Raw genomic sequence first — 25,595 nt, 5'->3', positions numbered from 1 at the left:
CTCACCTTTGCACTAATAGTTTGCATGATTGAATGAATGAAAGATTTCACACTAGTTGGTTTAAAGGCATAGGTATGCGTTCGTGAACACTATCTGTTTTGTGTGCATGTTGACATGTGGACATTTTTGCGGCTAGCAGGTGTGTTGATAATATTTGAGTGTGTGTGAACAGGCCCCGCCCTTTTTGTACTACATTTGAACCGTACCGTAACGATAAACAACCAGTAAACCTGTCTGCTCTATGCTGCTTCATGGTCTTACCCCCCTTCCCCTCCTATTATCACCCTCCTACCCCCCCCTCTCTCTAACATCCCTCTCTCTTCTTCCCCTCTTTCCTTTTCCGTCCGGTCCAACACCAAAGATTTTCAAACATGATTGAAATTAATAAATTTTGGCCTCAATTACAAAAGGGGTTTATTCAGACATACCTTTGGTTTGTCTGAAGATGAATAACCCCTCTTGTTAAAATAAAATATGTCCAACACAAGAGGCCCTCAGCTCTCATCTGTTTGCCTAGCTGTTGGACAGGACAAGTTAAAAAAAAAAAAAAAAAAAAAAAAAAAAAAAACACCGGGATGCAGAATGATGCTTGCAGATTGAAGCTCTCCTCTTCTTAATTTTAATCTGCTGGTAATTTATGATCATAAGATTCTTCCAGCAGATCTTTTAATGTAACAAAAAATGATAAATGCAGCTTAAAGGGATCCAGGTTTCATTGAAAGTCAAAGTTGCTTCAACCGTCACAGATTTTATTAGGTTATCTTATTATTAGGCATGGACAGAGCTGAAGGCAAGCAAATGATGGCAGACAGGACTATGCGTATTACCGCTATTTGTTCAAAACAGATGAAAACAAATTACTGCACTTGAATCTAGCCAATGTGAGCAAGTTTGATGAAACTACAAATACTGTGCTTTTACGTTGACAGAAGAAAAAGGGCTGTGGCGACTTTTGAAGGAAGCAGTCAAACAGGGAGAGTCTTTCCTTCCTTTTCGTGGGTCGTTTGGCAAATGCTTCATAGATGCTGCTGGTTCAAGCAGAGTGGCGAGATCTTGACGTCTCTTTGAATGAACAGGGAATCCCAACGGAGGTGGCACATTTTTGTGCCAACAAAATCTTTACATTTAAGCTCCACGTGGTGTTTCAGAAGGAGCAGAGGGAGAAATCACGAGTTTATTCAAGGATGACACTATGGGTTTTACTTTGAAATTTAAGCACATCTCTGCATTTTCCTTTGCTCATAATTACCATTTGCCCAATCTTGCATCATTTGGATTTGGCCAAAGCCTTAGTCACATGCATTTGTAAAGGATTTGACCCCTAAAGGTGCTGCAGATTTTTGGGTTGCCCGGGCGCGTAGACAATTTTAGGGAAGAACAGCTGAATCTCAAGAGGAGCACTGGTGTGTCTTGGAGTTCCCTTGAAGCTCATACGGCCACCTCAAGGGATGTCACAAAAAATGAACATCCAATTGTCGTGTGATTGGCAAATGTATTATGAAGTGCCTGTAAGGCTGAAGTAAGTTGCATGCACCTGTGATGTATAGGTGATTCTATCGTATGGTGCCCTTATGCCACACTCTAGTCATTAGTGAGGTGTGCATACTGGCTTCTTACTGAGCACACACAAACAGGGTGTGCACGTGATACATAGGTGCATGTAGGATCCCCATTGGACACAGATATGTAGCGTAGTTTTTGGATCCCCGCAAACTACGCTGTGATTGTGTAATTTCCTCATTTTTAACAGCTGCGCACAAGGAGCAGGAGCTTATCACATGAGCAGCACTAAAGAACTTCTTGCACATTTGGATGGGTTGAAAAAAATGAAAAATCCATATCTCCATATCCATATCTGACCTACCACTTCCTTACTTACCCTTACATGTTTTTTAAGTTTTTGTCACAACACGTCGCCCGAAGCAAAAAATGTGCGTGAACATTTTGGCTCTACAGGCTCACCAAGCGGACTTTGTCCTTTGCTATTTCCAGCGGGCCACCTGTGTGCCCCATGAGAGACAGCCTTTCACCTGTAAGGGCAGTTGTGACAAAGGCTTTAGCGATAGTGTAGCACCAAATAAACAATGGACTTATATTTGAGTAGAGGCTATGGAAATGCGTCTACTGTATGTATAAAGATTTGCTTACTACACAAACCATCTTGAATGCCTAACCATTCCTGACATTGTTGTTCTAGAATGTGTTTATGGAACCAGAGAAAAAACCACCACTGATGGAAGAACTAGGTGAACTTGTCACTTGGTATATTCTAGGAGTTGGTTGACCTCAGTTTCCACCAGCTGAAGCGCATTAATCACTGCAGCTCCTTTCCAATGGGAGGCTCAGACTTATTAGCTCAGTTCATTCCAGGACACATGCATTCATGACAACAATCGTTCATCTCCTTTTCACCAAACTTTCTTAAGGTAAAATCGCTTCTTAAAAGTCCAAAAAGTTATTCACTGTTCACTTGGTTTACAGCACAGCTTACTGAATGTTTTACTTTCAAAGAAAACTGAGGTCAGTGGCTTTCTCTGCAGAAATATCTCACTTTAAATACATCCTGGTGGAAATTGGCAAAGGTTAATTAAGGCAGAACAACATGTTACCTCTACAAACACAGCAAGCTGCAGAAATCCGTATAAACAAGCTGAACAAGTCATCTCTGCCATTGCAAGCTGGGGCAACTCTTTGAGGCCATTCAACGAATTATCAGGCTAATCCATTAGTTAAGCGAGCTCTCAGGGACTCAGGGAAGGATAAAAATGCATTTGCACAGGTGGGAAAGATAACAGGAACAGACAATTGGATTGAAACCCACATTGGATGCGGTGTGGAGGAGAAATAATAAGGTTTTCCAGCAGAAACATCAAACTTTAACTGAGCAGTCAGGTCAAATTTTGCAGCTGTGAAGTCTGAACCAGAGCTTTGTTTTTGGGAGGGGAAATAAAAATTTACTGCAGCAGCTATGACAGTGCAGATAGAGTCAATACAAATCTGTAATTTCACAGGTGAAATAAATCCCAAAGATAATCAGGGCTGATATTGTTTCTGGTATAGAACAGGCTCTTTAAAACAACAGTAAAGTCCAGTTCTGAGACAATGCCACAGGCCCTGAAGAACAATCTGACTCTCCTAAAGATGATCTATCACACATCTGTTCCAAGATCCGCAGCTCTGCAGAACATCAGAGTCTCACATGACATGGAGCTGGCTGTAAGGACAGGTCAGGCAGCTGGGAAACACCCATGTGCTGCCAGCTGCTCTGACCGCCTGAACTAAAATGACATGTTTATTCCTCAAACATAATAACTTTTCCTCAATTATCAGGTGAACTCTTTCTGGCTACTCATTTTCCAAAAACATACAATTGAGTCATTATTAAAACTTCTTGGAAAAGGAGTCAAATCTTTTAGAGTTATTTATTAAACAAAGTAGTTTGGTAATGTTCTTAATAAATAAGTTTTTTAATCCAAATTCATCATATTTTTCACTCTGCAATTACAATGTTTACAATGTTATAACTCCCACTGCAATTATTATTTTAACATATCCTAATTGGGGAAAAGCTCTGCTTCTACTAACTGTATCAGCAATAAAACCATGGAAAATCCTGGAAAGTCTGGCACTGGTTGATGAACCAGTCTTTTTAGAGTAAGGTTTAAAGGACTCATGCGTTATCTGAGGCCCAGCTGCACACCAAGTGGGGAAATTATTGAGTAAATAACTAGTTTACGATGCAAGAAATCCAAGTTTATCTAAAACTGCAGACAATGTTGGAAGGGGTGATGTGATCAAGTTAAAAAAACATTAAAAATGGTAAAAATGGTAAATGTCGTATATCTATGTAGCGCTTTACTATCTAAGTCTAATACAGTTACAGCGGCATTCAAACACACATTCACTGTGATGGTGGCTCCGCTGCCTAGAGATACGTTTACACTGCCTTCTGTGTTTAAGTGGCAAGTTCAGAACTAAAAAACTCTTGCATTCACATGTAGCTACGCACGTTTTTAAGACCATTTTCAGGCTCTACATATAGAAACGGATGTCCACTGGACGCACATTGAAAGTGAAACAATTTGAACTCTGAACCCACATCTAGTGTGTCAAATGGCTGATGTGTACGTAGCTTAACACAGGTGCCAATCTACAACCACCAGGAGCATGATGGGATTCAGTGTCTTGCCCAAGGACATTTCACCACATGCGCGGGCAGGCTGGGAATCAAACCTGTGATTTCCGATTAGAGGTGGACCGCCCAACCTCTGAACAATGGCCTAATGTCCCATTAGTCAATTTTGAATTGGGGGGGGGCGAATAAAATAACAGGGAACCTAAAATGTGTTTTTCTTAGGCTATAACAGCAAACCTGAATAATAATAACTCCTAAAATTTAAAGAGCTTTTCAAGATAAAAAGTTCTATCGCCATATATTTAACTATCGCTTTATCGCACAGCCCTAATGAACATCCATCTTTGCAAAAGTTCAGATGTTGTTTGTGTTCGTGGGCGAGATGCAGACACACTGCCGAGGCCAGCTCATGGATGACGTCATGAAATGGGCGGCAACCACACGGAGCAAAAGCCCTTAGATATCGAGTCGCCTTACTTCCGTGTTGGAAAAGAGCTCTGGAAAATAACTAACATTTGATTTTTTTAAAAATCTGTTGTTTGCCACAATAATATATTATCATATACATGGATATTGTTTAATAATAATAACAATAATAATTGATACTTTATTTATCCCACAATGGGGAAATTCTTCTCTGCATTTTGACCCATCCACTGGGGGGAGCGGTGGGCTGCAGACAGGCCGTGCTTGGGGGAGACAGCTGGTTGGGGAGAGTGGGGATCGATCCGCCAACCCTTCGATTGTTGGTGGACCTGCTCTACCGCCTGAGCTAAACTGCCACCCCATAAAAGGTTTAAGAGTAGCATGGTATAGACCCTTTAAAAGAAAAACTACAAAAGTCTCTTTCAGCACAAATCTGAAAAACCATCATCACTTCCTGCTTTGGGTTTGGTGATGAATGAGTTCCGACTAGACCCCGGCTTCATCCCGTTTCTGATAGCAGCCGTAGCACCAACAAGCAGGATTTTGGAACAGAAGCAGGCTAAGTGCTCCAGATGCCAGAGGAAATCCTCACAGAGGAAATGTTGCATGCTTGCTGACACTTCAGTAAACGGCTCTCCGAATCACGTCCATATGTTTGCATGTTATGCTAATGACCTGGAGTTGCTTAAGCTCCAAGACTTTGAGTGTGCGGGAGTGCACCCTCTGGGACTTTGGTACAATCAAAGCTCATCATTCACAAGACTCCATATTTGGAGGTTAGTGTATTCTATTAGCTCTCATTTAGTCACAATCCAATCTGCTGATCCTTCTCTGTTCTCTACGCAGAACAATTTGTTTCGACATTGGATTAATCCAGCATACTTTTCCTTTTAGCGGGGTCCAGCTAGCATAACTTAAAAGCTTAGTGTTACGCGTAGACTCTCGTGCACGCTCAACAGTGCTTTGAGCCAAGGTGGAGATTGATCTGCTGGGTTGTGTCCAAATTAAAGCTTGCCATGTCTGCACACATGCCAAGCTTAATAACTCCACTCTCCTTGCACTTTTCCTTGGCAAGAGAAACATAGAAGATAAAAAAGCATAAAGAGAGACAAAGCAAGGAAAAGGAAGAAAGTGGAATGCCTCGCTCTCAGATGTCTGACCCATTTTCAACTGCAAGTCCTCCTGCTCTGTTTTTTCCTATGCACCCCCCCCCCACACACACACACACACACTGCCTGCACACTACAGTAAAGAGTGTAACCAACTTTGTTTTATGCAATTGTTGAACTTAAAGATTTTAAAGCAAAAGCACACAAAAACCCTACATTCAAACCTAATGAAGCGAATCACTAAACTGTTATTTCTAGAGCTCGAAAACACTGCATGAAGTGTTTCAGCTCGCATCTGTTTTTCATTTACTCTACAAGGCTTGTTGTGCATTTCTCCACTCAGTGCGATCCAGCCACATGTACTGTATGAGTTCATCATTATGCATGAGATGGGTTCTACGTACAAACAGACATGGTTCAATAATCAATTATTTAGCCCCTGAACATACACAGCTGTTTCTCTCTGATAAAAAAATGTGCTTGTCAGAAAGTTCCTTTAAGAAGGAAAAAATACACATTTCTTGCATTTCTGACACATCATATAGATATGCAATAATTCACAGTTTGGATTTCTGAACATTTTATTTAATGCAATGGTTAGGAAAAACTTTTAGCTAATAATATCCAAAATGTGTTTAAATCTTAATATTTATATACCAGAGCTGTTAGCATGAAAGGTTTGCATCTTCCAGCTAGCCTTCAGTAAGAATTTCACTGAAACAAGTTTCTGTCCAGGGTTGGTTAAATTCCCACCAAAATACGTTTTAACATTTGACAGAGATGAAAGTTCATCTGAACTCTAGAGATGACCAAATAAACCAACATTTGTTCTTCTGAACACCAGGGTTTCCACTTTATTGCAAGTGAACAAAAGTGTGAATCCCAACAGTGTAAATACAAACGGACTATTCAGCTGACCACACATTGAAAGTAAAGCAAAAACGTGACTGTATTTCGCAAATCTTAAGAAATGCAAACTCTGTAAAACTGTAAAATGTAGGTAGACTATGTAGTGAAGCTGCTTTGAATACAACAGTCAGGGGGCAAGCAGAATTTGCCTCCATTCAGTGCAATCCCCAAACCAAGTAAACCAAATCCACAGGATTATTTGGAAACATCCAGTAAACTGCTATTCAAAACAAATAACAATCATAAAGTCAGTTGAAGTCGGGAATCCAGAGTAACTCAATGATGATTGAAATGAGCACATTTGTTCTGGCAGTTTTTAATTTCACTTTTTCAGTCTATGAGTTATTATTCTACAACTGAGATCATCTGGCTTTGCTGAAATGATCTGGACTGAATTGGACTACAACGAGCTTAAATAAAACTTTGTCTGATGTTTTGTATAGTTCTTTGACACAGCCTCAGTTGTGAACTCGTGCTTTATAAATACAATAAATTCAATTAAACCAATTTTTTGACATTTCAGCTATCTTTTTTTAAATCTTAAGAAGTAACTATTGCAATAGAAAGGTTTTTTTTCCACAAAAGTCACTAAACTGAAATGTGAACAGAGCTGAGAATGGACTTAAAAAAAAATCATATTTGTTTATTTTGCACCAACCAAAGTCCAACCACAATCTCCTCAGTGCGGGTTCATGATTCCTCACCCTAAAATGACAACCTCTTCCCTAGAATGCCTGTTTACCTTCTCCCTTAAACCCATATTTTTATTTTGCATATTTAAAATGTTTGTAACAACAAATGGAAACAGCCGATGTGTCTTTCGTACCGCTCACAGTTAGGAAATACCCTGCAGAAGGAGCCCTCGTCTTTCCATTGTCTCAACATAAAATGTTTTTACTGCATGGGGCCCCACTTTCCTGTCAATCAGCGACATGCAGCAGCATGCAAGCATCTCTTTAAAGCACTGAGTTTTTGGGCGGGAGAAGCTTTTTTTCTTTAATTTAGAGGTTCCGATAAAAATAAAAAAGAATAATGATAATATTCCCTTTAAAATAATACAAACCTAAACATCTAAATGAATACGATGCCCGATTTCCTTAATATAGTCAGTTCTGCAGCAAGAATTTACTTTCCTCAAAATGTTAGAGCTTACATACAACCCGAGTGGAGAGTCTGATTTAGACTCAGAAGATTGGATAAAAGATGTTAATGTATTTAACTGAAGTGATATACATCAAGCTAGTGCAGTAAAAACTACGCATGAACCCAACACTGTCATAACTTTGTTACAGAGCAAACATTGCACCACAGGGGTAGTGGGTAATGTGGATAAAAAGAAGATCTACACTTCCACATCAAGTCATTTAGCAGATGCTCGTAACCAAGGAGACTTAGAGCATTGTGCCATGTTTTTTCCTCACCTTCCCCACTGTAGATCTACTCACATTCTTTGTATATTATTAATCATTTTTTGGGGGGTACCTTTCTGTCACTCAAGGACACTATATTATTATTTTTTTAAACACACAAAGTAAGTAAAACCACAAGTGTGATATTTCTAACATCTGAAGGCAGTGAGCTTTAAAGCCTGAGGGCAGAGCCACTGCTCCCAGTTGTGGTAAAACAGGCACAAGGGAACAGTCAGGTGGAGAGGATTATTTAAGAACAGAAAGGAAAAGCAAGATAAAGGGGATCAGAGAGATATGAAGGTCAAGGTCACAAAAGGGCTGTGAAAGTTAGTAGAAGGGTTTAAACCGAGAGTCTGGGGAGCTGCTAGAGACCAGGGGACCTGTGGTAGGTGGAAGGGATTCTGGTGATTCTGGACCGGCAGAAGATTATGGAGAGCTTTGTGAGTGAGACCAAAGAGGAAAGAGTTAAAATAGCCCAGAGACAGAGCTCTGGTATAGGGGAAGGAGCTTTCATAGCTAGAAGCACGCTGACAGATGTGTTACTATTGTGCGATTGAAAAGATAAGGTCCTTTTGAAGATGGCATCCTCTTCATTTGTGGGTGGGGAAAAACAGAGCAATTTTCAAATTTCAGTTTTATTGTGTGGATTTTGAGCTAATAAGGGATCATTCTAAGTTCTATGTTGACTTTGGTAGAAAAGTATTACATCATTTTTTATTTATTTGCTCTAAAAAGAGAGGAAGGTGTAAACTGTACTTGAAAAAATAGGTTAAAGTCCCACTCCAATGAATATTGTATTATAGCATGTTTTTGTGGCATTTTTCTGATGAGGAAGGACATTTATAATCCAAATTAAGCTCAAAATTGCATTAATGAGTATTTTTTTAATTCAAGTTTTTGCAAACCAGGACCAGATAAAAATGCTGTATCGTATTTGTTATGTAGAAAATAAGATGCGCTCTTTTCCATTCTGATGCATCCACTTGTACATGACTAGATCCGCCAAACTGTACTACTGATTTGCTCCACTATAATCACCATTTTGTTGCACTTGTTAGGTTGGGGTTGTGAGGGGCTGTAAGCTAGCAGAGTATGTAAAGCAATGGGTGACAGGAAGTGGGGGCGGGCTTGCTAAGCGCCAATTTAAGCCTAAGGTTGCAATAGGGTCAAGAATGATGCGAAGGGACAGAAACCAGAGTGGAACTGCTCATGAAATGTATTTTTAAACAGGTGGGAGGTGAAGCTGAAATGCTAGTCTTTTAATACATTTTGGAACAAAGGTTTCATAAGATTTTGGAGGTACGTTTATTCAAGAAGTTAGAGGAATCAGCACCAAGTTTTTGATTCAGCTTGGGGCCGATGCAGCAGCTTTTAGGGGTTTAAGAACAATCCCCATAGAGAGAAATAAGAGTGAATACTGTCAGAAATAGTAAGTTCAGCTGAGGGCTCGATGGTTTAGATCTAAGAAAGATATGTAACTGCTTAGGTGATGGGAAGAGGCTTTAGATATGAGGAGGTGGAGGAATTACAGATAAGATACTGGGGGACAATTTTGAAAAAAGATTTTCTGAAATGCATTATTTAAAGAAAGACATGAGTGGATTTCCTTTCTACAGTGAATGAAAAAATTCTTGCTCAGGAAGACACTCTAACTAACTTGGATCTTGAACTACCAATAATTTGAATTAGGTGTGTTTTCTGTTTTTTATGAGTCACAAAAATCTTCCTAACGGGAAATTGTGCATTGAAAACATTAAAACCTTTTCCAATGCACATGTATGAAGCGTGGCATGACCAGGATGATCGTTATTAGGTCTATTGTGGAGTCAGCATTCAAATTTTCTTTGCTGAAAGTAATAACCAAACATAAATAGATATTTTTTGCTTGTTAAGCTACCTCCACCACTTGTTTACTGCAAAGTACATCTCAGTGATGATGGGGCAGAATTCATGTTAGCCCAGATAAAACCTCTCCAGGTTTTGAACCACAACCTGCTGGTTAAAGTTCAGTGCAATAATCCAATACACCAGGTTTGCACAAACATTGATCTTCTAATCCGTTTGTTCCCTTTCGGGGTCACTGTGCTGCCGGAGCCTATCCAGGCCGCTTGCGGGCGAAGGCAGGGGACATCCTGGACACCACTGCGCCACCGTGCAGCCCGGTTTGCACAAACAGAAACAGATCAATGACTAAAATAAAGTTTGGAGCAGATACTGGCACTTTCACAATGAATTCGATAAAGAACTGTTTTAATTTTTCTTTTAGATCTTTTAGTGTTCTTACTGGGCTTTTCTGGTTTTCGCCTCAGATCAGCAGATAAACGATTAGAGGCCAAATTCACGGCTCAGAGAGGACAGAGCCTTTGTTGTTGGACAAACAAAGCTTATAAAAGACCTTTATCTTCATCCCTTCCAACACATTTACAGTCAATTTTTCATCTGCTTTAGTACCAGCTTTCTGCCTTTAAAAAGCATACAACTGTCTTTGTGTGTGTTTAGAACTAATTTTTGAAACTGCTGTATTTATCCTTTCTTAAACTTTTTTTGACAGCTTTTTGAAAAACATTTGAAGTTTTAAAGTGCTACATATATAGAGTTGATTTACTTACAGGAGTCAAACTGAAGCCAACATTTTATAAATGGCACTCTTGTTTTTGCTTTGCTAAAGACAGATTTTTAAATGAACATAAAGTTTACAGGAATATCGTAAATAAAAATTATCACTTATATTATGATGTGTAACAAAAATGTTAAAGTGGGTTGTTTTTGCTGTTTTTGTAAGGGTAATGAAGCTTTGGTCCAATTTTTGAAATAAATAGCATTATTTATGCCTTGTACACAGTTAATTTCTTAGATTTAGTTTACCGAGGAACTTTAAAAACTGCTTTAGTCATCTACTGAATTATTGTAAAACATTTTTCACCAATAACTGTTGGTGTTTATTAAACGCATTTTTTACACTGTTAATAAATCTGACCTGAATTTTATTTTAGCTACAGATTTTCTAAGATTAGTTCATCACATCTCTACTATTTACTAAATAAAAGTCATCATTTCATCCTGGTATGAGGAAAACTCAAAGACTCACTGACTTCTTTTTTAGAGAATGCTCAGTTTTGCTCAGTAGGGATAAAAACTTGCCTCATTTATATAAACAGACAGATGTCATTAACAGATGTTTCAGCACCACACTTTATTATACAGTCGGTGGACTCATTCTGTTTGGAAAAAAACTGTGTACTGCTGGGAAAGAGCAAAGTCAGACTAAAATGGCATATGGTAAATGGTATATACTTGTATAGCGTTTTTCTAAATTCCTCAAAGGCCCAAAGCGCTTTCCAGTCACAGTCACATTCACACACTGATGGTGGCTCCACTGCTGAACACTGGCGCCAACCCATAACCACCAGAGGCAAGACACTGATCCCCACATTGAAGTGTCTCATACTTCGACTCATGGGCAGAAATCGAACCTGGAATCTTACGATCAGAGGTCGACCACCCTACCCTGTACCACAGCTGCCCTACACACATCTAAGACTTTGGGGAAGCTGCCTGCAGTTTGATTACAGACTAAAACTAAAATACATGCATTTGGTTTCTGCACAACAAATAATCCGATATGAGAAAGGAACCTGCCACATAACACTCTGAGCTTATCTAAATCATTCCTAAAACATATCACCCACCCAAACAAATGAATGGGAACATGTTCATGAATACAGATAAAAAAAGTTTGATTACTTTTTTCAAGATTTCAGTGTGCAACAGCAAAAAGTCCACTAATGTTTGAATCAGTATGCTATGCTATTTGACTTCTAAGCTTGGCATTACTTTAGGTGGCTTTCGTTGCTCCTAAGCGATGAGGATGTCAAATTTTTCCCATCTTGGCAACCATTAAGTGGATGTGCTGCACATTTGCTGCAAACCCTGAGTTTACAGGGTCGAAACAACTTCAGAAAGTGAAAAGAAGAGACAACTCCCCGTCAAATAATCTCTCTGGAACAAATAACGGTCTGCCTGCAAACTGACAGGGCAACAGAAATAACAAGTGGAAATAGTGGACAGTAAACAATGCACCTTACGCAAACATAAGCATGGCTTCATGCAGGCCGACATGCGCTCTACTTGACGTCCTTCCTGGTTTACTGTAATCTGTTGGTAGGAAGGATTTGCACACAAGCAGGAGTGGAAGGTCAGCAGTGCTGAAAGCTGCCCAGCTTGGCACAGTACAACACTACAGCTGTTAGTACGGGAATGGTGGCTTTGGGGACCAACTGGAGCTCATCCAACCTGGACAAAGATCAGGGACTCTAGTGAAAGAACATCAGCTCCAGTTGGAGCCTCATCCCACAACAACACAGGTCTCACTCTATGGTTACCCTGAGCCTTCATTGGGTCAGATTCGTGAACAGCTCTTTCACCATCAAAAATGTGATTAAGTGGGACAGTGGGATTTTCCTGAATTTAACCAGAACAATGAACATGTTTGAAGACCCACTCGAATCATCTTTTGAGGTATTGTAAAAGGATTCCAAATTTTCTTTTAATCATGATTATGTTGTTTTTACACTATATATGAAAAAAGTTTCTTTTTCTAAGACAGTTTCGGCAGAGCGGCAGTGATTCATCAAAAATGTGTTGTCACTGAGCAACCACCCCCCTTCCCTCCCCGTTGCTGAGAGCTCTCCGTTTATGCGCTCTCCCACTAGCTTACAGCCCCTCACACCACCAACCAAAAAAGAAGCCAGCTCAGATGGGCAAAACCAAGACTGACATGGCTCCACTTGTCTAAAAGTGGATGCAGCAGAATGGAGCGGAGCAGGGAGCTTATGACCTATCCAGTATATTTTTATACTTAACTGATTCCCTCTTTTTGATACAGCGTTTTTTTCATGTGCACCTGATTCACAACAATTTGAATTAAAAAAAAAACACTTAGGAATACAATTTCACGCTTAATTTTCTTTATAGATGTCCTACGTCATCAGAAAATGCCACAAGAACACAATTTTCATTGGAGTGGTTATTCAAAGGGCCTTTATTGTGCTTTTCTCAAACCTTTTAAGAGTCAAAAATATCCTTATATTTAATAATATATTAACTTTGGCATACTGAAAAACGATTGTTTAATGAAATATGAGTCATTTTCCAACTCGGAAGTAAGACAACTTGGCAGCGTGTCTGTGTTTCACCTATGAAAGCAAACAACATCTAAACTTTTCCAAAGATGGATGTGCATATTGTGCACAGAAAATGAAAGTGTTAGCTCTGCAGATCAAAATACCACTTTGGGGTTGTTTTTGTGAGGAATTAATATAATACACTGAAAAGCTCAAAAAGCTGATTTTAGATGATATAGGTCCTTTAAGGTAGATTCCTTTTTCCGCCCCGGTTGCATTTCCCTTTGCTGTTCACCAGAAACAAGAAAACTGAAATCGATTTTTGTTTTTGGAAAAAATTTACAAGAAGCATTTCAAACTCTCAGTGAACTCACAACACAGAGACCTTTGGACAGACATGGGTCCATCACTCCATTTATTATCAGTGCAATATAAACACTTTGTGGATGCATCGATTCACTCATGGCATGACCTTGAATCTTTTATCCCCTTTTCCATCAATCCCAGTTCTCCTTAAATCATTTCCAGCAGCGAACCCCTACAACAGCTTCCCCTGTTCATAGAGGCCCAATGCCAGAATCTGTTGAGTCCTGGCCAGACAGTCCTGACAGAGTCCTGTAGCTCCACAGATACTGTGTGATATTCTGTTCAATTACATCAAATGAATAATGCAAATAATTGAAGGCTTGCCAATGTTTTTAATCCACATTCACCTATTTTAAAAGGGAAATCTTTCTAGTCATGCACCACAACATGGCTGCATCCTGTCATTTTGGCAGTAAACAAAGCCACGCAAGCCCTGTTGGGCACAACACTAAACAGTCTGCAGTCAGTAACATTTCTGTGCAAACAGGAAGTTGGCATTTGAAGTAATCAAAGTACTTTTGTCTGAAAGTGTGTAACAGAGAGCAAACTTGAGGCTGTCAAACTTTAAGTGATAACATCTTCCCCTGAAGTGGCCTGGAACAGATACTGCAAAGCATGCATGTACATGTTTGCAATGCTCAAAAGGCAGCTTGCCCACATCTTGGTCTCCAGTGCTGAAGGTGCTTTGAGGTCCCCCACGCTGTAACTATTGGATTTCCTTCCGTCTGGGCCAGCTATGCACAGGGAAACCCGACTCTGTGTAAGAGACCAAACACTTAAAATGCCTGGTGCAGAAAACAGTGCAACACAAGCAGCCTGCTACAAATACAGCTTGCTACAGTCAAGCAAAAATAAAGTTTCATCTGCAGGCGTGTCAATTTCAGAAGACACAGATTGGTCTGCAGCAGTTAGTGTGTGTGAAAGCTCTATTGAACTCTGTTACAAAACACGCCAATTTCAATCAACCTAAAACTGAGGGTTTTCATTGACATGCAGAAAACATTGGAGTGATCCTGAAACGGTGTGAACGCAAATGACCAACCAAGCAGACCAAAGGGTCAGAGAAAAAACCAAAGATGGTACGTCGCGTGATATTAGCAGCAGGCATTTCAAGCAGAATAGCAAAACAGCCCACAGCTTATCTGAACACGCCCCAAACAGGTTGGAACATGGTGCAGTGGAAGAGGTCAAGGCATTTAGCATTATATGATAGGTAGGGCTGGTGGGACTAGGTGGTTTTATTTTTGGGCTTCTTTCCTTGCTGCACAGGGGTCTTATCGAGCGATCTCAAATACCTAAAACAAGCAGCCTTTGTTACTTCATGACATTCGTGTGAGCCTTGGCCTGCTCAAGATGAAACCAATCCAAATGACAATGTGACGATTTCTGACATTCCTAGAATATGAGAAATATGCTCATGGGAAAACACCTAAAACCACACAGGCACGCTTGACAAAAATGTGCTTAACTTTGTTAGAGCAAGTGCTCCATTCTGTGCTCTGCTCAGTTAGATAAACTGTGCCAAGGCTGGCTTGTCATGATGGGCCACAGCAAAGCTATAGTATTCATTATTTGACACCTGAACTGCATGTTAGTTGTTAAAACAACTCAGCATAAAACTGCAAGATAATGCAAACTTTAAACAGTTAAAATATACAATCTGCATTTAGCTCTATAAAGGATATCTTTTCTACTAAAGGTCCTTTTTGTATCATCTATTGGTGCAAAGCAAGCCAACAAAAAAAGTGCATACTCTTCCCCACTGTATGGAATTTGTAAAACAGTGGCGTATGGACTCAGGCCTGGATTATTTAAGGGAATGTGAGCACTAGACAGTGAGAAGTAGATGAACAATCAAGCCGTGCAATCTTACTTGACCTGATGAAAAGGCCCTTTATAGCTTCTTACACGTTGCACCCTTATTTATCCTAGTTTGCACTGCATTAACAATGACGAAAAATCCATTATCCAAGAATTTGTAACTGAAACAATGTATTTTCTTCCAAAGTTATTCACATGAAGGCAAAGCAAGCCTGTTACATAGCAGACAGCTTTGGGTGTCTGCTATATACCAGTATTAAATGATTGGCAATAGTTGAGGCAACTGATGTGAAAAATGTGCATGCCTGCCAGATCAGCAAGTCTACGAGTTCCTGTGCAAACACATGCATACACACAGACACACGCCAGCGCCTCAAGGTGCTTGGCATAAACTGCACCCGAGACCTCCCAGTATGCGGCCCTCTCTGCTTGCAACAGGTACGGATTCAAATACACTGCAAGTCCACCGTCTGCACCTCAACTGACTCGAGGTATACTCACAGACACGCTCTCGTATTTCAATTTTCTGCTAGTATTCATAAGCAATATTGTACAAGAAACTGCTCGCCTGATTTAAAGGATCGTTTGCATTCAAAGGATTAGTTGCTTTCAAAGTCAGGCTGCAAGCACAAAGCTCCCTATTACAGCTTTTGACTAGTTATTTCAAATACAAACATGTCTAGAATGCATTAGAACTTCAGACTTCCAAAGAGGGAAACAAGTGTGATAATCCTAAAAAAAATAAAAGGATATGTTTAATTTACGAGCTTGGTTTTAGCTCTAGATCGGAGGTCTGTTAATCCTCTTAAGCTGTATTCCCTCCCAATACTTTATAGGCAAAACTGGAACTAATTGTAAGATTATCATTGCTGATTATTATTTTCTGAATTAATTAAATATTTGGATATTCAGATCATAAACCGGCAAATAAAATTGAGCCTAAGGTCAGGTTTTAACAAGACTTGACTCCACTGTTATATTTTTGAGGAAACATCCATGTGAAAGGAAAGATTTAAATATATTTTGCACCAAATGACTTCAGTCTCGCAGAAAAGTGGAGCACAAAAAAAAAGAAATTTACCACAAACTCTGCAGGGATCCCAGTCACTCGGTGATGGCTGAAACCAGGAGTCACTTTAACTTCCTGTTCCCAAAGAGCTCTGCCAAAAAACCGCAGCGCACCCACCTGCTGTTGTTGTCTAATGCCTGCTGCACTTCTCCCGCCATTTTCATAAAAGCTAGCAAACATTCTCAGAACTCCAGCAGCAAAAATAAAAACTAAGACGTTTAGTGTCACGCCACTAGTTTTATTTAAAAACATAATGGCTGGACTCAGCTCGTTCTGTAAAGTTTGAGGAGATCAGGTAGCCACCACTGGTGCTAATGCCTTCATGGGGAGGGTTTGGAAAAAGGATGTCAGGAGATGAGAAGTTTCCTCAAACAGAAGAATGCTGGGTGCGTAGTAACGAAGGGGCCCATACTGTCAGTCATGCTTCAGAGAAGCCCTACTAAACTCCGAGGTGATCTTTAACCTCACCGACAGTCATAACATTACCAAAGTCCATACGTCCAGCTCTGCCAAACAAAGATGCAAGTCAAACTTGAAGGATGTGAGAAGCAGATATGTGATGCAAGTCTGGTGCCTTCTCCAGCTGAGGAAGGAGCTAAAATTCTATTCTGAGAGCAATGGAAAGACCTGGAACAGGTTTAAAAAAAAGTCAACAGAAAAACCACCAACGATCCTTGATACGGTTCTGGTCTTAGTGGGTAACGTTCTGTTATTAACTGGAAACTCTACAAGGAAGCGAAAGCAGTTTTCACGATGCAATGCAGAAGACATGGATGACATTTTAACACACATCTGCAAATTTTCTTAAAAATTCTACTGAAAAACATCATCTATACTCAACAAAATTGAGAAAACAGTAAATATGGTGTTACATTTAATAAAAACAGCAACAGAGGTCAGACAAATAGATGAACCTTTTTTACTTAAGTCACACAAAATGAAAACATTTTAGTGGCATGAGACAGCAGACAAAAACTCTTACAACCTCCATCAATTTTGCATGCATTGCTAGCTGCACCTGAAGGAGTGTCTGGATGTGCAGTTGTTCATTTTGTGCAACCTTGTTCTCTGCACTCTACTTCAGTTGAACACAAGCTTTCTCAGGGCATACAGTCTTCTTTTAAGCAACCTGTTCAGGTTCTGATAATGTTCTGAGTCAATATTCTGCAACTAATAATAAAAAGATGGAACTTTCTTGGCATGGAGTCTGCCCTGGCGCTATCAGTCGGTACATTTCCATACAGTTGCAGTGCATTTATGCTTCATCAAAGTCTCTTATGGACTGGTGTCGGGTGTTCATCTTCTAGGCGTCATGTTTTACTTCTTTAATTACCCTTCAGGTTTTAAAACAAATACAGAGAACAACTTGGAGAAGTTAGTGAACACCACTGACTGTCAGATTCTTGCTTTTGCCATACAGTCAGTTTCAGTGGTTTCACAGACCAGTTTTATTCATTCTCTTAAATTTCTCACACTTAAAGTGGCTGAAATGAAATAGAAAAGTTTCTTGACAGACTTGATGCTCTCAAGCTGAGAGAAAATCTGTAGTCAGGTGTCCTTGTCCACAGCAATGAGGAGCTCAGAGATATGCCACAAGAACATGGTAAAAACAGCAAAAGCACTGTTTTTATCAGAGTGGGCCCTTTATTCTTTATGCCAATAATGAGGTTTTTATTGCATTTTATTTCAGTTTCTGTTTGCACTGAACATCCTTCGACACCCAAAAACATTTATGAACCATTCCACATTTGAGGCTACAAATCTAAACAGAAATGCAATGTGGTGCTGCTGGAACATAAACAACTGTGTGCATGTGCAGCAAGTAGTAAGGAACTCCAGACACAGGGGCCGCGGCCAGATTTTGATCCAGGACCTCTTAGCTGTGAGACCCTGGTGGTAACCACCACCTGTCCATCGGCGTCCAACAGAAGCAGTCCAGCAGCTAAGGTCAAACAGACTTGTCTTCATAATTAGAACGCTCCCAGGTCTGGGTGCCAAATATTTCCATTGATGAGCAGCCATTTGTAAGTGATCTCGGTGCAGCCAAACTGGCTGGCACTAACAAGAGGGAACGGAGGCTGTGTAAAGCCCTCTTGCTGTTCTTCTGGCCCATAAGGCAGATTTACAAATGATTGTTTTCTCCAATTCCCGGTAGCAGAGGCATAAGCCGACGCAAAGCGCAGTTTGGAGCAGCTACAGCTCAATGGCACAAAGAGGTAGAAAAGATAAGTGGGGGCTTCCAGTAACAATCTGCATGGAAACCACTGCTCAACAGAAACAACTGAACAAAACCACCATCAGAAGAAAAAAAAACGCTGCTTCCTATGAGAAGAAAGGAAGAAGCAATGAATTTTTCAAAAAAGGGCGGGGGGCACATGAACTTAGCCTGGATGTTTTCTGCAGTCATGCAAACGTATCTGAGTTTAAATGGATGCCATGTCGTACAGACAGCAGGTCTGCATGAAGACCAGCTGATAATCTCTTGTCACGTTCACCATGACAGCATGGTTATCAGCAGCAGAGCCTCTGAAGAAACGAAACAGCAACTGCATCAAACCTGAGGTCTCGACCCCTTCTCCGATTTTGGAGAATATTATTAATTTGCCAGCCACCAATAATAACTCTCAATTGATATTATTAGTGGAATATAGATCCAAAATTAATTTCTAAACAGGCAAAATCACTCTCAAGATGCATTACTGTAAAGATTATTATGAGTTATACCTTTTCTCTGCTTTTTCATCCAAATTTGGACAGCAAGTATCATATTTATAATGCTTTTTGACTGTAATATTCATCAGAAAGTGGAAAATATCCTTGTTTCTTTAAAATGTAGCCATACAGGATGAACATTATGAAAGTGTCATGTTTTGTTAAAGAATAAAATACCTTCAGGTATGTATAAACTTTGTGGTACATGTGTTACAGTGGAGAATAACAACACTGATATTTTAAAGTCGGGCTGCGTCGGGCTGACGCAGTGGTTAGCCCTCTTACCTCACAGTGAGAAGGCCCAGCAGTGACTGGATCAAATCCCTACTGGGCTCTTTGTGTGTGGAGTTTGCATGTTCTCTTCGTTAGTGCCACACAATATGAGGAAAACTTGCAATCTGGGATATTAGTGAACCAAATTGCGGTCATGATAAGTCTTGTGATACATTAAAAAAATGGAAAAACAAAAAACTACTAAAATATCATTTGCTTTCCACATTTGAATAAAAAGTCAACATGAATTGTACTGTAAGCTATCTTAATAATAGAAACGAAGGAACTCGCATGTCTAGGAAACTCATCAAAGACCAAATATCTACCTTTCTGGTAGTCCTGGACAACAATTAAGACCAATGTAGGTAGTGTGAGAATTGTTTTTTTTAAACATAACAGTATCTCTGTCAATGCATGTGTGTAAACATTTAAGGTAACTATAACACAGTTTACAGTCTTTTGCGATGTGTACTGCACAACCTGATATGGCACTGTCAAAAAATGTTGATTTGTTGAATAAGCCTACTCCTCGTGTGTGTGTGGGTTTTCTTTGGGCATTTCGGTTTCCTCCCACAGTCCAAAAACAAGCTTCAATGGTTAATTGGTGTCTCTAAATTTCTCCTAACTGTGTATGTGAGTATATTGTCTGTGTGTGGCCCTGGTGACCTGTTCAGGGTGTACCCCGCCTTCGTCCAACAGTAGCTGGGTTGACTCATGTAACCCCAAAAGGGAGTTAGCAAGTTCTGAAGATGGATGGACGGATGTTGCTCATCACAGCCATGTTACTTAGTGCACATCTTTTAATACTCCAAAACAAAATAATCGAAACTTCAGCGGATCTCATCCCAGAAGCTTGAACGATTGGTTACTGCAGCTTTTTATCAAAACTTAGGAGCGTTCATCTTTCAGAGCCCTCTATTGAAGCACATCTTCCTCCACCAAAAATTCCCAGATCTGATCTGGAGCTTCACTGCCTTGCTTGGTTTCTAATGTACACTACTTATTGATGGTTACGTTCAGTTATATTCAGCAAATAAGAACAAAAATGCCAGAAAAATGATAGAAAAACAGTTTAAATAAACTGTTTGACCTCCACGACAGATGTGCACTCCTTTACAAAACCGCAGCATCAATTAGCTGAGTTACACAGCAGTCTTTGGATTATCAGATGACATTTTGTGCTTGGCTGCTTTCACTCTGGCTTAACTGCCATGCCAGCCTCTTCCATATGGAAGCTATGATCTAATAAGTCACAGGCAACATCTGAATAGATCACAGGCAACATCTGAAAGACCCCCAGGCTCATCCTCCATCCGAGTCAGCCGAACAGAGACAGCGCTGAACATGAGACTAACAGGCATGTGGAGTCGGAAGTGAACAGTAAAAACAACAATCACTCTGAGCTGGTGACTGGATGCAGATACATTTCAGTTGCTAATCTATAGTGTTTATATCTAATAAGTAATAATGTCCAATAGACACGATTAATGCAGAAATATCAATATGAAGCCACCATGCTCTGATTAGACAGTCAAAGACATCGCTGCTCTGGCACAATAACTGGTTTGGTTGCTACAACAGTTATCGCAGTGAACAGGAACATAACATCTCCACATTCTGTCAAGGACACGCAAACAACCATCAAATCTCAGGCCTTCCCATTACACCCCGCTCAGGACAGGAATAGCTACCAAGACACCGACCTACCCAGCATGCCCTCTGCTTCTACAGACAGCTCTGACATCATGTGAAAGCGGCTTCGGATTCTGACGTCAGCTGCACACAGAGGGATTACATAAGAGGATGCTGTTCACATTTGAGCGCTGGAGGTCTGCCCCTCCAAAGGGGAGCAAGAGCAGACATGATGGGGGCGGGGGCAGAAAAAAACAAGAAGGAATAAGGGTCACAGTAATAGATGTTGGAAGACAGTTAAGGACTTCAACCCTTTGATGCATAAGTTGAGCCAAAAGTGACCCCACGGGTTTTTAACTGTATTTAGTTTAATGAAAAATTAGAGAAGTCTAGTATATTAGCGCAACATTTAAACAATTATTCAGATAACTATACTATGAAGAACATGCTAACAAGTCAACTTAGCTCTTTATATCACTTCAAATCACTTAATATGTTGAATTCTTCATCGTTGGTGTCACTTGGGAAAATTCTGCCAAGTCTGTGGTTCTTCTTCTACGTTGTTGTCAGTAGCAAACACTGATACACACACCTACAGTGCCTTTTAGAAGCTGTTGCTATATGTTTTTAATCTCATAATTCAGACCCTCAGCCAAACTATGCAAAAAAAATAACGTTAACTCCGAAAAATGCTGTATTTTGCGCTTTGGTTCTATTTAGGGTCATATCTGACCCTACCTGTGGAAATGTGCAAGTATTGGTAGGTTATGCATCCAAGGGTTAAGAAAGTCAAATAAGGCTGTATTCATCTGTCTAGTGGCCTCACATTACAAACTCATGAGCTAAGATCGCGTATTTAGGCCCAATTCAATATTTACCATTGGTTCTGCAGGAAAACCAAAGACAAACACGTGGCTGCCCTGTTGATGGAGAGCACTTGGTCCACTTGGGATTCTTCCGCAGCATGTTCATACCTGAGTGACAAATTTGTCTATGGCTAATCAGCAACCTAAGGACAGTCCACTGCCATTTAAACTGATGGCTAATGATTAATGGAGAGGCACCTGGGGCAAAACCAGCTGATATAACATTCAAGTAACCTGGATTGACTCTGTTTTGGTTCACATCAATGGAAAGTTTCTAACTCTAACTCCACGTGTTGACACACAATAAATATAGACCCCAGAACTCTAAGTATCCTTCTGCCCCAACATTGGCTGGTGTTAGCTGAGATAAAAACCTCTCGTTTGCGTAGTCCTTTGAAAAATAATTGAAAAGAAAAAAAAATATCAGCCCAAATGATTTTCTTTATTTCCATCAGCTACCCATCTTGACGGGGAAATCCATACATTCAGCTAAAATCAATACGTTCTGCCCCCTTTGTCCCTTTGAAAAACCGAGCAGAGAGTGGAAACCCTGGCAAGCCTTTGAGTGCACTGATTACACAGAGAGATTTAATTATTCCTGCTGCTTTCATGCAGCAATGAAGGCATTCAGAGGCAAGCGGCTGCAACAGGCCCAACAACTTGTCACTGTTGTATTGACGATCGCCAATCAAACCCCTGACACCCCTTGGACTGGGGATGGTTTAACTCGAGTTGAGGAATGATAAAAAGTAGGGGGCCGTGGAATAACAAGACAGCATTATTAAAGGGAGCGACAATCAGCACCTTGTGCATTCGCTGTAAAATCCCTTTTGGTGTAAAAGAAGGGGTATTTGGGGGCAAGTGTGTCAAAACTAACATTTCAACTGGTGCATTTGTGGAAAAAATAATACCAACTCTCAAAAAGACTGGGTTGCGCACATGTGCAACGACTCAGCACATTTCGATGTTTTATACGGATGGCACAATTCTGGATCGTAAACCGAACAGTATGTTACATCAGCAAACCAAATTGTGGGGAAAGTGAATAGTTGCATCCCAACTGCATACCAGTATGTTTACATTTAAAGTGTTAAACAATTGTTCAAAATTTAACGCGTTTATTTTTTTATTACATTACACTAGGCTTACCATAAGTCGGTTAAAAGGTTTTTCTTCGTTGTTACTTGCTTATGAGGAAATGAAAAAGGGATTTTTACACGTTTCATTTTTTTTTGTTGTTTTGTTAGAGCACAAGTCATTTGTCGAACCAAAACTAAACCGTAACCCAAAAATCGAGGTTTGAACCAAATCGTGGGGATAGGGAATCAATGCGTCTTTAGTGTTTACTCCTAAATGTTTTCTATATCCAGTAGTTATTTGACTTCAGTTACACACACGCAGTGTCATACACCCGTATCACACACCCGTATCACTTTGTTTACAAGTCTATCCTTGGATTTCTGCCATAGTATCGGTCATCTTACATGTCCCTTCAAATTTACTGTCATAGCTGGCAGCCTGGATCACCTTGACTGCTTCTTTGGGTAAAAAGTGTGCAAAGCAAGAAGACCCTCTGGTACTCTCTATGACCTGAGGTGGTCCAGTCTGATGTCCTTAAGCAGGTTCAAAACCGTTTGAGCTCAACACAGAGACCGGGGCTTTTATTTTGGGGATTTTATCACTGTTTTGTTTTTGTTTTTTTTTGTTTTTTTCATCCACAGTTTGCTCAGCTTTTTATTTTAAGTAGCCATAAACAAAAATAAATATAAAAATTGTTTAAAAGTTTTGACTGCGATACCAAAACAGGAACTTCACAGCTGAAGGAGAGAAAGTCTGAAACCACATTTAGTCGGCGGAACAAAACCACTAGATTACATAAATACTGCCATAGTTTCAGGAGGTGTGCCACTGCAAGTTGGGACAGAGTGCATTTGTGTCCGCGCGCGTGCACGCATGCATGCGTGACTGGACTATGCGCGTTCCAGACTGTAAGCAGGCGTTCCAATTCTGGGGCCTTAAAAATACACCAAACGTGCCCCTCCGTGCCAGCAGCGTACCCCTGCTTTCGGCGAACACTGCTGGCACGAGCGCCTTGGAGCCCGCGTGCTGCCCCACACGCCGTCATTATGGCTGTTGGATCGGTCGGACGGTCTGTCAAAGCAGCCCGGGCTACACAAGCTAGCAAGAAGAGGCGGCGACACTCACCGTCACTTCCAGCCCTCGCAGCGTGGTGGACACCCGCGTGGAAAGTAGGGCAGCGAGACGGAAGCGGGAGAAAGTCTGCCGGGTTCTTCCCCCCGCTCGCTGTAACTTGTGTCGGCCCCTCTTGTAACCTTCTCACGCCGAACGTGGCCGTCCGCCTGGCCGCTGAGCGTTGTACCGTAAATAAGCTCCGTCCCGCGGCGCACAGCTCCCCGTCCTCCTCCCGACCAGGAGCCGTTCAGCGAAAGCGGACAGTTCTGTTGTTTTCTAGTAGCGTTTGGATGAACTGCAACGACAAGGTGGAGAAAAGGAGCTAAAAAAAAAGGAAAAGAAAGAAATACTACACGGTTGCTCCTCCCTCTGCTCGAATACAGTACAGTAATAGGAGTGCTGTACGCACTTATTAAAACTATCTACCGCTCTCTACAGGAGCCGCGCTGTAAAGCACGCGCTCCACACATAAGCGAGCGGCGCCTCCTCTGCCCGCGCGCCTCTATGCCCTCCCTATTTATTGGCTCCATCGTCACTGCGCCTCCTCATCCTCCTCAGTGTTGGAGCTGCTATGTTCTTCATCCAGGATTTAAACAAGAAAAACACAGAAATGGTTGTTTTTTTGAAATTATGTGATAATTGTAAAATATAATGTATCATATTATTAATAATAATATGATGCATACTATACATCATATAATATCAGTTATACACCTATAACTGATATTTTTAGAATGCTCTACATTCACAAAAAGGATATTTCTTAACACAAAATACTTTTTTCAATTTCCATGTAACCTCATTTGCCTCTGTGATTATTTGCATTGTTATTAATTTACAATAATATTAAAAAAAGTATGGTATTAAATAATATATTTTTTCTCAGCATACATAATCAATGTAAAAAATTACTTTCTCATAAATTTTTGTTTTGGTTGGAAATTTATAAATAAATAAAATAAAAGGGAAACTGTTAATGTGAAAAAATAGGGATTCATATTCAATTCGCTTTTATTTATATAGCCCAAAATCCCAACAACAGTCATCTCAATGGGCTTCGTACCGGTAATTGTTAAGTAAACATAAAATCATAAGGATCATGAATACATAGAATTCAATAGGAAAATACTAAACTGAACTAGAAGGAGCTGCATTTCCAGAAAAAATGCAGGGTTGAATGCTGTATTGCTGAATAAAAGCAGAAATATTGATGAAAAAGCTGAACATTTTAAAGTAGAATGTCTAAAATAGGTCAAACATTGTAGAAGGAGTTAAGCATGAAAGCTGAAGTTGTTGAAAAATGGCTGAACTGTCCTGGAAAATCCTGGAATATTTTGAGAAGTTAAAGGACCAAAAGTCAAAGGTGAACATTGTAAATGTAGAATGACCAAAACAGGTCAAAATTTGTAGACGGAGTTAAGCATGAAAGCTGAAATTGTTGAAAAAATGGATGTACTGTTGAAAATTTGAAGATGATGCTAAAATGGCTAAAAGTGCTAGCATCAGCATCATCAACTGACTCAAAAAACACATTGTTTGAGAGTATCATATT

At 40.2% G+C, this 25,595-nt stretch overlaps 1 protein-coding gene across 1 annotated transcript in view; it reads right to left on the bottom strand.

Annotated features, from left to right (window-relative positions):
• Window positions 1–24,537, bottom strand: part of thra (thyroid hormone receptor alpha) — a 179,404-nt gene extending 154,867 nt beyond the window's left edge. Inside the window, exon 1 of the mRNA XM_023949083.2 lies at window positions 24,056–24,537. The gene's annotated coding sequence lies outside the window, so the exon portion shown is untranslated. The remainder of the gene's footprint in view (window positions 1–24,055) is intronic.
• Between the last annotated feature and the right edge of the window lie 1,058 nt (window positions 24,538–25,595).

The sequence above is a fragment of the Oryzias latipes genome, chromosome 19, assembly GCF_053564925.1.
Source record: "Oryzias latipes strain Hd-rR chromosome 19, Olatipes_Hd-rR_3.1".
In the NCBI taxonomy this organism is placed as follows: Eukaryota; Metazoa; Chordata; class Actinopteri; order Beloniformes; family Adrianichthyidae; genus Oryzias; species Oryzias latipes.
This window is presented reverse-complemented; position numbering and strand designations above follow the sequence as displayed.